Source organism: Protopterus annectens, chromosome 4.part0 (genome assembly GCF_019279795.1).
Source record: "Protopterus annectens isolate FY-2018-M chromosome 4.part0, PAN1.0, whole genome shotgun sequence".
Classification (NCBI taxonomy): Eukaryota; Metazoa; Chordata; order Ceratodontiformes; family Protopteridae; genus Protopterus; species Protopterus annectens.
Window position 1 is genome coordinate 773,121,733 of NC_056733.1, and position 13,133 is coordinate 773,134,865.

Genomic DNA, 13,133 nt, shown 5'->3' on the forward strand with positions numbered 1-13,133 from the left:
TGCAAAGTTTAGACGAGGTTAGAGATGAATTTTCGCCAATATAAAAATTAGAAATGGCTACTAGCCGAATGTTTATGGTGGATTAACTGGCACTATTTTGGAAAAGGGTAGCCAAGTCGTCCAAAGCATGTAGAATGGGAGATGGAAAAGGATCTATCCGTTTCTGTTGAGGCCAAATGGAAAACCTCTTCCACTTACCCTTGTAGATTTTTCCTGGTAGAGGATTTGTGGGTGGAAATCAAAATTTCAGGGACTGGGGATGAAAGCCTGGAATGTCTAGCCATCACTGGAACTGGAGAAACCATGCAGTTAATTCAGTTCTCGAAGATCTGCGTAAATGTGTCCTAAGGGGTGAGACAGTAGGTTTGGAACTGGTTCCAGAGTCACTGGCGGTCAAATCATACGAGATAAACAAAGAAAGTGGAAAAAGTGCCAAAGGTAAACTGATAACCAAAAATACGGCACTGGAAGGTTCACCAGAATAAAATCTACTGTTTATTGATCGCACACGATGCTAAAAAAACCACATCCAGACAGCATTAACTGTATAACCATGTTTTCGTCACAAAAACTTCTTCAGATGAGCATACCAACTTCTGAAACCCCTTTATATACAAAAACATCCCCAATTAATCAATTAAACTGTTATACTTTTAAAAACACAGTGCAAAAAAACTATATACACAAACAATGAAACACAATAAGAACAGAAGTGCATAGAAAATCATTTGTTGGTCAAGCAGGCATCTTGTAAAAAACATACATTTAAAATTTGTAAAAACTTGTAAACAAAAAATAAATATTTAAAAATATAAAACCCTTGTAAAACCACATATAAAACACTGTTGTGTAAGTCATACAAAATGTTAAACAGCACCATCTGCTTGACAGTCACATAATTTAAAGTTTAGCTGACCTAAGCTTTAAGACTGGCTTCAATGAAACCATCTCATTCAAACCAGGATACCTAGTAGCTTCAAGAACTAGTTGCCAGTACAGTTCCCTGTATTCTAGGCGTGTTTCCCAAGGGCCACCCCCTGGGATCAATGGGGAATATTTCTATTACATATAAATTAGCTCCTGCACAGTTCAAAGTATGTTTATATAGAAAATTGTTACTGTTCATCTTTTTCATATCATACCTGTGTTCATACATTCTTGACTTTAATTTTCTCTCAGTTTTGCCTATATAAAATGCTTCACATTTGTCACACAAGGCTAAATGATTAATACCATTAGTATTGCAATTAGCAAAACCATTTGTCTTAACAAGTCTCTCTCTACTTTTCAGATGAACCATCTCTCCAACTTTGACATAAGGGCATTGGGCACACTAACCACACTTGTGTGCCCCTTTTATTAGAAAGGTAAACACCTGTCCTAGGGGTACCATTCTCCAAAATGTTTTTAATACAGCGTCCCCTTCTGTAAATACACTTAAAAGGCTTATCAAATATATACTGCAGGTCTGATGTACTAGCAAATCTGTTCCATTCTCTTTCTATAATGTTTCTGGCCAACCCAGCATCCCCGTCATAAGTAATGACCAAAGTACTGTCGTACCCATATATCACCTGACCTCTCCGATGTTTGGTCCTGATTGTCATTCCTGAAAATGGGGGCAAACCTAGATTTTCTTGCTTTCAAAACTTCATTATATACTTCTGCGAGAAACTTTTCTGGGTACCCCCTAGTCCTGAACAAATCCATAAGATAAGCAATTTCATTAATAAAATCATTGTCATCTGAGGTCATTCTGGATATTCAAACAAACTGACCCTTTACTACCCCTTTCTTCTGGTGATGCGGGTGTGCACTGGTATAATATAGGTAAGAGATTGAAAATGTTGCTTTTCTATAAACTCTAGTTTTGAAATTCCCTCCAGCCTTACTGATACTGAGTTTCCAAGTATCTCATCTTGTCAGAATTGATTTGATACATAAATCTTAAATATGTGGTGCTAGACAAATAGTTAAAGAAATCTAAAAAACTACTCTCAAGGTTCTACCCAAAATAAACAAATGTCATCCAAAAAACGAGCATAAAAATTCCAACACCTGAATTCACAATTGAATACAAATTTCTTTTCCCAGTAGGAAAGTATAATGTTACTTACGTGGGGGCACAATGGGCCCCCACAGCAACACCTCTTAGTTGTTTAAAATACTCGCCCTCAAAAAATATAAAATTATTCTTTAAAATCACATCCATTAAGATTAAACATGTTCAAAAATCATTGTAACTTATGTGATTAATATCGCTTAAAACCTCTTCTAACCATTCTAAACCCAGAGTGTGGGGTATCGAAGAAAATAAATCTATCACATCAACCGTGATAAAAGTAAGGTTGTGACAAAGGCCAGAATGCAGTTTTTTCAAAAGGTCCCATGAGTCTGAGTACATTTGCCCCCCCCCCCCGGACAATTTTTTAAGCTTAGAATCCATAAAATTAGGGGACTGTTATGGAACTTTCAGCAGAGACTATTGGCCTTAAGGGTGGGTTGCCCACAGCCTTGTGGACCTTGGGGATGCCAAAAATTGATGGAATCCTAGGTTTCTCAACATGTAAAAAATTGTAAGTATCATTGTCTATAAGCCCTTCAATGAGTAAATCATTTAAACATACTTGTATTCTTTTGTAAGCAATATTTACTTTGTTCAGAGAAACCCTCATATACTGGTTAACATCACCCAAAATGTCCATCATCTTAACTTCATATGTGATTTTGTCCATTAAAACTATACCCCCTCCCTTGTCCGGTTTCATAATTCGTAAATTCTTGTCACTTCCACATTGTTCGAGTAAGTCTCTCTCTTCCCTACTAAGATTCGGAATCACTTTGTTTTTATTTATGGCTTGCCTTAACTCGTTCTCCACCATACATTAAAAATTCTTTAATTGTGGATGCAAGGGCGGGTTAAAAAGTGCTTTTCCTATGCAAGGTGGTGGTGTGCGAGTTGGACCTTTCAGTGCACACCCACATCACCAGAAGAAAGGGGTAGTAAAGGGTCACTTTGTTTGAATATCCAGAATGACCTCAGATGACAATGATTTTATTGAAGTTTTGGAAGCAAGAAAATCTAGGTTTGGCCCCATTTTTGGGAATGACAATCAGGACCTTGAAAATATTCAAACATCGGAGAGGTCAGGTGATAATGGGTACAACAGTGCTTTGGTCATTACTTATGGATGCTGGGTTGGCCATAAACATTATAGAAAGAGAATGGAACAGATTTGCTAGTACATCAGACCTGCAGTATATATCTGATAAGCCTTTTAAGTGCATTTACAGAAGGGGACGCTGTATTAAAAACATTTTGGAGAATGGTACCCCTAGGACAGGTGTTTACCTTTCTAATAAAAGGGGCACACAAGTGTGGTTGTTGTGCCCAATGTCCTTATGTCAAAGTTGGAGAGATGGTTCATCTGAAGTTCATCTGAAAAGTAGAGAGAGACTTAAGACAAATGGTTTTGCTAATTGCAGTACTAATGGTATTATTTATTTAGCCTTGTGTGACAAATGTGAAGCATTCTATATAGGCAAAACTGAGAGAAAATTAAGGTCAAGAATGTATGAACACAGGTATGATATAAAAAAAATGAACAGTAACAATTCTCTGTATAAACATACTTTGAACTGTGCAGGAGCTAATTTTTATTTTTATGTATGCCCATTGATCCTAGGGGTGGCCCTTGGGAAACACGCCTAGAATACAGGGAACTGTACTGGCAACTAGTTCTTGAAGCTACTAGGTATCCTGGTTTGAATGAGATGGTTTCATTGAAGCCAGTCTTAAAGCTTAGGTCAGCTAAACTTTAAATTATGTGACTGTCCAGCAGATGGTGCTGTTTAACATTTTGTATGACGTACACAACAGTGTTTTATATGTGGTTTTACAAGGGCTTTATATTTTTAAATATTTATTTTTTGTTTACAAGTGTGACGACTGGGGAGAGATGGGCGAAGGCTGCCAGCCTAGTCAAATAGAATTTGATATATAATTCTATTAACTGTATGAATAAATGTAAAATACAAGCTTGTGTTTTTAAATGCAGGAAAACACTGAACTGTGGAACTGCAAAATATGTGACAACATTGCACTCTAGTGGCCCAGCGAAGCATGTTGTATGTTTCATGCTAGAATTTGTCCCAAGGGTGGCTGGATGTAGATTTCATGCCCATTATTTTAAGGCCAACATTTATGACTAGAATTTATATGTGGAAGGTGCTTTATTGCTTTAGTTTCTGTTAGTATATACATGTGAAATGTCTTCTATTGTTGTTAATTTCTGTGCAGGTGTTAGATTGCTAAATAATGCAGTTTGTGGCCAGAGAACTCAGACCAGGTGTTAAGATGATGCAATATGAATACTGGGAAAACCCAAGTGTCAAAAATGATGTAATTTTGGGAGGGCCTTAGAGACATGTTTGTTAATAATGTTTAAATACTATTTCTCACAAGAGACCTACAGCATTTTGATCTGGACATCTAACTTATCAGCACTCTGCTTATGCTCACATGTAAGTTTTTAGCACTGTGATACCTTGTAGGAATAGTTAAAGCTAGTAAAGATTAATTGGGTATTTTTTTTGAAACCAGACCTGTCCTACTGTATTATTTTAAGTTTCTGTGTGATCTGTGAACTGTTAGATATCTCTGTGGTGTAGTAGATTTGTCTTGTGTTTTAATTATTTATTAAATATTTTTAAAACCTTCTACCTGTGGCTGGTTTGTGTAGAGATGAAGTATGCTTTAGAGTACATTATATATTTATAGAGTTTACTGTCTAAGCCCTTCCAATAAGCCTTAGACTGTATAGTCAACATTAACATTGGATATTAATATTGCACAGTAATAATTTTTAAGGGCATTTTAGTAGCTATTATTAACTGGGTGGTGGCAGTAATTACTACCATATAGTCTGAGTAAAGGGGCACAGCTGGAGAAACTGTCAGCCTTTCTCAGGAGTGTCTGTGAAGTCGTATAAATACTTCTCAAAGTGTGTGTGTGTGTGTTGTGTGCTACTTGGGCAGAGACACGAAGCGCTAGTTGTCAGAGAGGGTACTGGAGGTTCTAGCTTGCCCAGTTAGACTGAGACCTGGACCCTATAGCTGTACCAGTGGGAGTCTTATTGGGGACCTGGTGAGCAAGGGAGCAGCCAGCCTCAGACTGACTGATCTCTGTGTGCACTTAAGGGAAATCGTACTTTACTGTGTGTATTAATTATCCTTTCCTCTTCTAGGAGACACCTCCCTGGTGTTAAGTGGTGTGGATTGAGACTCCTTGATTGCTGGGCCAGGGCACGGTCGTCACAACAAGTTTTTACAAATTTTAAATAATGTATATTTTTTACAAGATTCCTGCTTGACCAACAAATGATTTTCTATGCACTTCTGTACTTATTGTGTTTCATTGTTTGTATATACAGTTTTTTGCACTGTGTTTTTAAAAGTATAACAGTTTAATTGATTAACTGGGGATGTTTTTGTATATAAAGGGGTTTCAGAAGTTGGTAAGCTCATCTGAAGAAGTTTTTGTGATGAAAATGCGGTGATACAGTTAATGCGTTCTGGATGTGGTTTATGTTTTTTTAACATCGTGTGCGATCAATAAACAGTGGATTTTATTCTGGGGAACATTCCAGTGCCTTATATTTGGTTATCAAATCATATGAGATGAAAGAAGGGTGATCCAGAGTTGTCGAGGACAGAAAGGGGCAATGAGGATAACCTTGCTCTTCAGCCTGTATGCTTTCTGCAGGAATCTGGGAATCAGGGGTACTGGATGGAAGGCATAAAGTAGACCGGGGACCAAACGTGGACAACAGCATCGCTTTTGACTATCCCTGAGGAGGGGAATAAGGCAAAGTACCTGCTGCGTTTGTTGTTGGGGGGGGGGGGGGACGCAAGTAGATCGCAGGAGGGATGACCCCATTTGAGGAAGATCATATTTGCCACTGACTGATGCAGAGAGCACTCTTGAGGCATCAGTAGAACTCAGCTAAGCCTGTCTGCCAGGATGTTGAACTCCTCGGAATATACTTTGCAGTAAGAAAGTGGTTGACTGGAATCACCCTTTGCCACACACTCACTGCTTCTCAACACAGCTGGTAAAGATCTAGTTTCTCCCTGCTTGTTGATGTAGCATACTACTGCCATACTGTCTGACTGTATTGCAATGGTTCCTAGAGGAAGAAAGCTGTGAAGTCCTTGCAGCTCTAGACAGATCGCTCTCTTCTTGAAGACACTGATAAGCAATTTGGGCTCCTTGGGAGTCCATATACCTTGGACTTTCCGACCAAGAAAAGGCCCTCACCTACTAATGTCTGGGAGGGATTTGTGGTCAGTGTGGCATCTGGTGGATGAAGAACAAAGGGGGAGTCCATGTGTGACGTGTGAAGAATTAAGCCACCAGGGAACAGAGTCTTTGCATACTCTTGATAGTTTGATGGGAAGGTGCAAGGGGGTTTGAATAATGACAATGGACATTAGCAGTCCAATGGTAAGATTCTCATGTGTAAGCGTGCTGAAAGTAACAGATTTATTGTGGCAGCCTCTGAGCCCAAAGCCTTGAGCACCAGACTTGCTGTGGGGAATGGTATTGCCAGAATTTGTTTGATATGCAACCTTAAGTTGGAGATCCTATCTGGCATGAGATAGGCCTGGGTTCTGGTCATATCCAAATGTGCTCCTATAAAATCTACGGTTGTACCAGTTCTAACTGTGACTTATGTATGTGGATGGCTATCCTCAGAGAGGCAGCTAGCTGTAATAGGTAGTCCCTGGCTTGAACAAGTAGATGCCTGGTGGAAGCAGTTAAGAGCCAATTGTCCAGATATGGAAGAACATGAAATCCCTGCAGTCTGAGATGAGCTGCGACTACCGCCATGCATTTGAACACTCTTGCAGCTGTGGTGAGACCAAACGGGAGCGATCTGAATTGGTAGTGGCTGGCTCTGAGCCAAAAACAAAGGTACCTTCTGGAGTGACTACCCATTTTGATGTGGTAATAGGGACATCAAAGAACTCTGCAGCTCTACAGAGCACATCCAGTTGTCCATTTTCAAAAGAGGTAGAATGGACTGGACTGTGACCATCCCAAACTATGAATTCCTTACCAGTTTGTTCAGGGATGTTAGGTCCAGGATCGGTTTTGGGTCCACTGTCTTTTATGGTACTAAAAAGAATCTTGAGCAAATGCCCAATCCAAACTGGTCAGTGGGGACCTGCTGGATGACTTTTTTGCAGCAGTTTTGTAATTTCTTGAGATTCTGCCTCCCTCTGATTGGGTGGAACATCGGGGGAGGTGAGTCTTTGGTTTTGGATTTTTTGAAAAGGGTATGAATTATCCTCTGGATACAATCCTTAGCACCCACCCATCTTTGGTGATGGCTATCCAGCCTTCTAGGTGAAAAGAAAAGTGCCAACCCCCCCTCCCACTGCCTCCAGAGGCCGACATTCGGGCAACCTTTTAGGAACGCTGGAAGGGACTGTCTGAGAAGGAATCTTGAGATCCGAGGTCTGCAGATCATGTCTGCTGCATGGGTGTCATCTCCCATTATAACTATTACCCATCTGGCTCAGGGGGAAGTCTCACTGAGATTCCTAAAAAGGACCTTGACATTTCTTGAACCACAGTTTCTTCTCCCATGCGGATTCCTGGAAAAGGATCTTTTGAGGTAAAAAATTGGATTCCGATGGCAGACAAGGTCTTCCAATCTTTCTGACTATGGGAAAGTGCGTCTGACTGTGGGACTGAACAAAGACAATCCCTCAAAAGGTGTATTGACAAATGATGCCTTGAAAGGTTCCACAAAAATCACACAGCTGCATCCAGGTGTGATGCCTAATAGCAATGCCTGAACCAGCAGCCCTAGAGGTGCCCTCTTCAGCTGGGGAAATCAACCATGTTGGATATAGTTTGGCCATTCCGGAGGAAAAGGTCTTCTGTTCACCAGCAGACATGGACTCTCGGGTAGAGCTGCAGAATTCTTCGATGATGTCCCTTTGTAGCCTAGTAAAGAGGGACAAACAGCATTAAAGGTAGCTGAAGCTTAAACTTTTTTGTCAAACCTGTCCATAGCCCTAGATTCTCTGTTAGGGGGATGGACAGTGGAGCTTTCTTGAGATAGGTCCTCTTTTAGTGGCTGCCGCAACCACCATGGCATCAACGGGAATCCCTTTTGCCCAATGTGTCCCCATCTGTGGGTGCACTAAGAATTTTTTCTGCCCTCTTCAGGATGAGGTCTACAGTGTCTGGTTCCTTCCATGCCCTGGTAGATACAAGGTCAATAAGAGCATCTGCGGGGGGGATGGGACACACACTCAGGATGTAGATGAGCCAGACCCAAAAGACTCCAAAAGCACAGTTTCCTCTGGGGTGGGTTTTGGGTAGATCAACCACCTTTTTGGAGGAGTATTTCTAAGATGTCCACAGAGCAGACCATCTGGAGATCTTGGGGATCCCTCCCCTTCCTCAAAATCAGTAGTGACAGATTCCTGGGGGGAATCCAGGTGCCCCCTTTTACACAGTCTCTTCCAAGGAACCTCCTTGGTCGGATGCTCTGGAAAGTGTCAGAAGAAATTAGAGGTTCCACTGATGGAAGGGGTTGGAAGCTTCCTAGGCCAGATGCCCCCATGACAGACAGGTCTCAGACAGACTCCATGGGGTTGGGAAGCAGTTCCAAAGGAATAGGAACAGAGGCTCTCCTAGATGCCAGAAAACCCTCTCCACCACTTAGATGCTCAGAGTCGTCCTGCCTTCAAAGAGCCGTCCCTCCAGAGCCAAAGCTACTGGAACAGACACCTCCCGAGAACCCAGAATCCTACGCTTAAAGGAGGAGTCTGAGCCAAGCTGTTGAACACCAAGGCTCAGAGGGGAAGTGATGGCTCCATAAACTTCAAAGTCTAGGTCAACCACCCAGACTTGATGTTGAGCCGGCAGGTCCAAAACACACTTGGTACTGATACAGTAAGCACCGAGCTCGTCGGGGAGGCTGTTTGAGACGAAGCAATGATAACTATCAGCTCTAACATCTCAGTTCTTGGGACCAACGTAACCGTAGTTTCCAAAGCTGAAGTTTGGATCAGAGAAGGAGCTACAGGGCATAAAGGGGAAAGTCTGCTCATGGATCCAGTAGGGTATGGAGCTGGCAAAACCCCAATCTGAATCTGTGCCTGGAGAAACTGCCTCAGCCTATCCATGTTTTTCTCAGATAAGCTATGACAGAACCTGGTGGAAGAGGACATTGAGTGTGGTCTGGATGTTTTCTTAAGGGAGACCTCCTGGAGGCGGGATCTCTGCGCCAACACACACTGCTCAGAGCGGGCCAGTGGAACATGAGGCAGAAGAGGACAATGCAGAGCAGAAAAGTTTGGTTCCACATACTTCAGATCACAGGATTTTGGCGCCTTCCTGGTAGGCTTGAAAGCAGAAGGCAACCTATCTGGGGAGCGTTTTCTAGCCTCCCAGGTCTCTGTTTCCTGTTGGGGGTTTGAGCCCATGAAGCGGAGGGAGTAGCTGAAGTGGAAGACAAAGGAAGCAAACCCTGAAGGATGAGTTTGTTCCTCCGATACGCGAGAGCACGCGGATGGAAGTCCTCACACTGTACAAGACGTAAGTCAGCAGGGCTAGACAGTACACACACTCCCTGTGGGCAGACAAAGGGATCGTGCTCACAGGAAGTGCATTTTTTAAACCCTAAAGTTTAGTCTGATTTAGAATCACGTAAAATCAGCCATAAAGTTGTTTTTTTTTTTTTTTTTTTTTTTTGTAAGGAAAGGAAGAAAAGTTATGTCAGACAGAAACCCGTTTGAACTGTAAATAACAAAAGCTCGGTAAAGTCTCACTGACAGGAGAACAGGGTAGGAAGATATGAAAAGATCACCAAAATGACTCTCAGATATTTTGCTTAAAGTATCCAAAAAACATCAGAGGAGCTCAGGAGCAACGACACCTCGATGCTTACTCGAAGAGTGGCAAATGAGATCTGAGATAGTCTGGGTGAATAAGGCATTGTGGGTATGATGGGAGGAGCTCGAACTTCGATTATCAAGCTTGGAAAGTGGCAGAATCAGATCACAGACCCACAGGTTGAGAAATGAATGAAAATGACATCAGATTGTTAGTTTTGCTGACCACATACAAGAGTCATCTAATGGACTATACTTTAGCATCACATTGTCTGGGTATCATGTAAAACACTACCAGATATATGCAAAATTTGGCAATAGAGATGCATTCAGCAACCAAGTTTCAAGGACAATGGACCAGATATGTCAGAAGCCCTGCATCCACCAGGGGAGCAACCTGATCTACCAACAGATACTATGGCAAATCTTTGTAGAGAGAGAGATATTGGTCTGAAATCTAAAGGGCACATTAACAAAACTTACCCTGAGGCACTTTTACTTCACATTTATTTATATTTAATGGGGAGGTGTTGGGAAAACTCGATTATGGGTTCACCACACACACGTGCACAATGGCAGCATTGGCAGGTTTAGTGAAAGGACATGCCAAACTGGCTTTCACTGGTTTGCTGAACACAGACAGCAGCTAGTTATGGTACTGCAAGAAAAAGATGGATTCCTTTTTACTATACTATCAGACACCGCCAATTCTGGAGCAGCCAACAGAGAACTACTAGGATCATTTTAAAATGCTTTCATCTGAATCATAAAACCAAATTTTCTGAACTAATTGGAAGACACAAAGAAGCAACTCTATCTTCCATATAAAGAAAAATAACTAGATGGTTCCAGAACCTGGGCAGAGACACAGTTTCGCTGAGATGAATTTATCTTTAGAATGATGTCACCACTCCTGCATGATGCTTCAAGCATATTCTTTTTGCAGTTATTCATAAAAAAAAAATCCTGCAGTGATGTGGCTCACACAAGGAAATATTTTACCCTACTGCTAAAATCTGGACATTTCCCAGCATACAAACGGAACCAGTCCTCCAACTACCAGACAAAAGACTTGGAGATAAAGACCGAATGAAATTCCATTCAAGGCATTTACATGCAACTAGGATTGATTTTTTGGTCACAAGCCCTACATGTAGGTGCTTAAGGCTGGCTTATTAACTAGCGTGATACACCCACTATTTGGAGTGGCTATAAGCAACTAAATGGTATGAGAAGTAAGTTGTCCAGGTAGTGGGTTTAAGTTGTTTCAAAGTGGGGTGTATCAAACTCCCTGTCTTGTGACAGCAGATTCAAGTCTGTAAAGATACTTGTGGTGATTCCATAATAAGGGAAGACCAGTGTTGCCTGGGTCAAAAAGGAGTCACCTGGGTATCAGTGAAAAGGCATTAAGGAATGTTCTTATCCAAGGGAATGCTCTCCACAACTAGATCAGTTCCAGAAGAATCCCTCATTCAATTTCCATTTGTGAGGGTTTGTCTTGGTCCTGCTCAGCTTGTCTGCCATTATGTTTTGCTCTGAATAAATGTAGTTTACAGATTAAGGTAAGTTGCTGAGCTACCTGCTAAGCACTCAAGATCAGCCTACAGAGGGCGGTACGACCTTGTACCTCCCTGCTTATGTACCATCATAAACTGGTATAATCTGTAATCACTTGCCGAGGCCTTCATGATCACAGCAGATATTCACAGCACTGAGCAGGGCCAACATCTCCTTTATATTAATGTGGTTTAGTCTGTCTGAATGACTCCACAAGCCCCTAACACACAGAAACGGCTCCCCAAGCAAAATCTGAAGCAACTGTGGTGACAGAATGGCTGGGGGGAGGGGCTGAGCACAGAAATGGATACCTGGGGTTCAGCTGAATTTGCTTTTGATGCTTAAGAGGATCCAAATACTGCCCCCCCCTTTTTTTTTTAATACAAACTACTGCATCTTTCTCTTGTGCAATCCAACTACAGGAATCATGAGAACATTAGAAGCTACTAACCCTAAAATCCTGAGAAACCAAGTCGGAGATAGACTGGAGAAGCTCAGGAAAGAATGCAAATAAAGATCCACTTCCGCTTGTAACAGAAAGACCTTTTAAAGACATGTATCCAAAAAATCTGCAAAAATCACAATCCTGCGAGACGACAAAGGGGATTTTGTAACATTTATCTGGAAAACACAACTGGTCAGAACAGACATAACGCAGGTTAATGACTCTTGACATGAGGATAGACTCTGCAAAGATAAGCACATCATCTACATAAGGAAATATGTGAAAACCATCTAGTCTACCATGAGCTATGACTGGGGCTAGGCATTTTGTTAATACCTTTTGAGCTGTAGATAAAACCAAGGGGTAATGCAACGAACTGATAATGTGACCTAGAAACAGAAAACGTTAGAGATATGATGAAGCCTATGGCTATGGGAATGAGATAATATTTTAAGTCTAGTGTTACTGTACTTTTACTCACAAAAGAGATTAGGGGTAACGGCTTCTGCAAGGTCAACATTATGAATTTTAGTACTTTAATGTACAGGTTTACAAATAAAAGATCTAGTACTGGTCTCCAAAAGGCCTCTTTCTTTGGTAACAAATATTCTGGAGTAGAAGCCTTAGTCCTCTTGACTTACAGACACTGGTTCTAGGACTCTTTGGGTGAAAAAAGACTGAAGAACCTGAAGAAAAAATTCTGTTTGGTTCAGATGGTGTTCAAATTCCCATAATTTTTTTTTTAATCCAGCAGTATCTGTAACCATCCTGCACTAGTTTTACACCCAAGAGTCTGAGACTAGTTTTTGGCGGGGGGCAATGAGAAACTGTTACCAGTACAGACTTCAGGATATGTTGGCTGGAGAGAAGGGATAAGATGTCATTTTGTACCATTGTTCTGCTCTTTTTTCGTTTCCTGCAGCAGCTTACAGGAAAATGTCAGGGTCCCACTGCTTACCTTTATAAGAAACGAGGAACGTCTATAGGATTTACACTGGGGGACAAGGAAACTATGGAGAGTGAGTGGTCTGAGGAGTAACCAGTGACCACTGCAGGTTCACCCACTATTGGCTAAAGTAAAAACTAAAACCACAACACAAGCAACGGCTCCTTGATAAGTGATTTTTTTTTCTCTCTAGGTAAAGCGTCTCTCTAGTTTTAGCGGAAGCAAAACTGAAGTATTCATGCTGCAGCCAAGGAACAGAAGCTAAATGCA

General features: G+C 41.4%; 1 protein-coding gene across 5 annotated transcripts in view; it reads right to left on the bottom strand.

Annotated features, from left to right (window-relative positions):
* Positions 1 to 13,133, bottom strand: part of LOC122799579 (clathrin heavy chain 1-like) — a 1,937,764-nt gene that overhangs the window by 405,166 nt on the left and 1,519,465 nt on the right. The gene's annotated exons all lie outside the window — the stretch shown is intronic.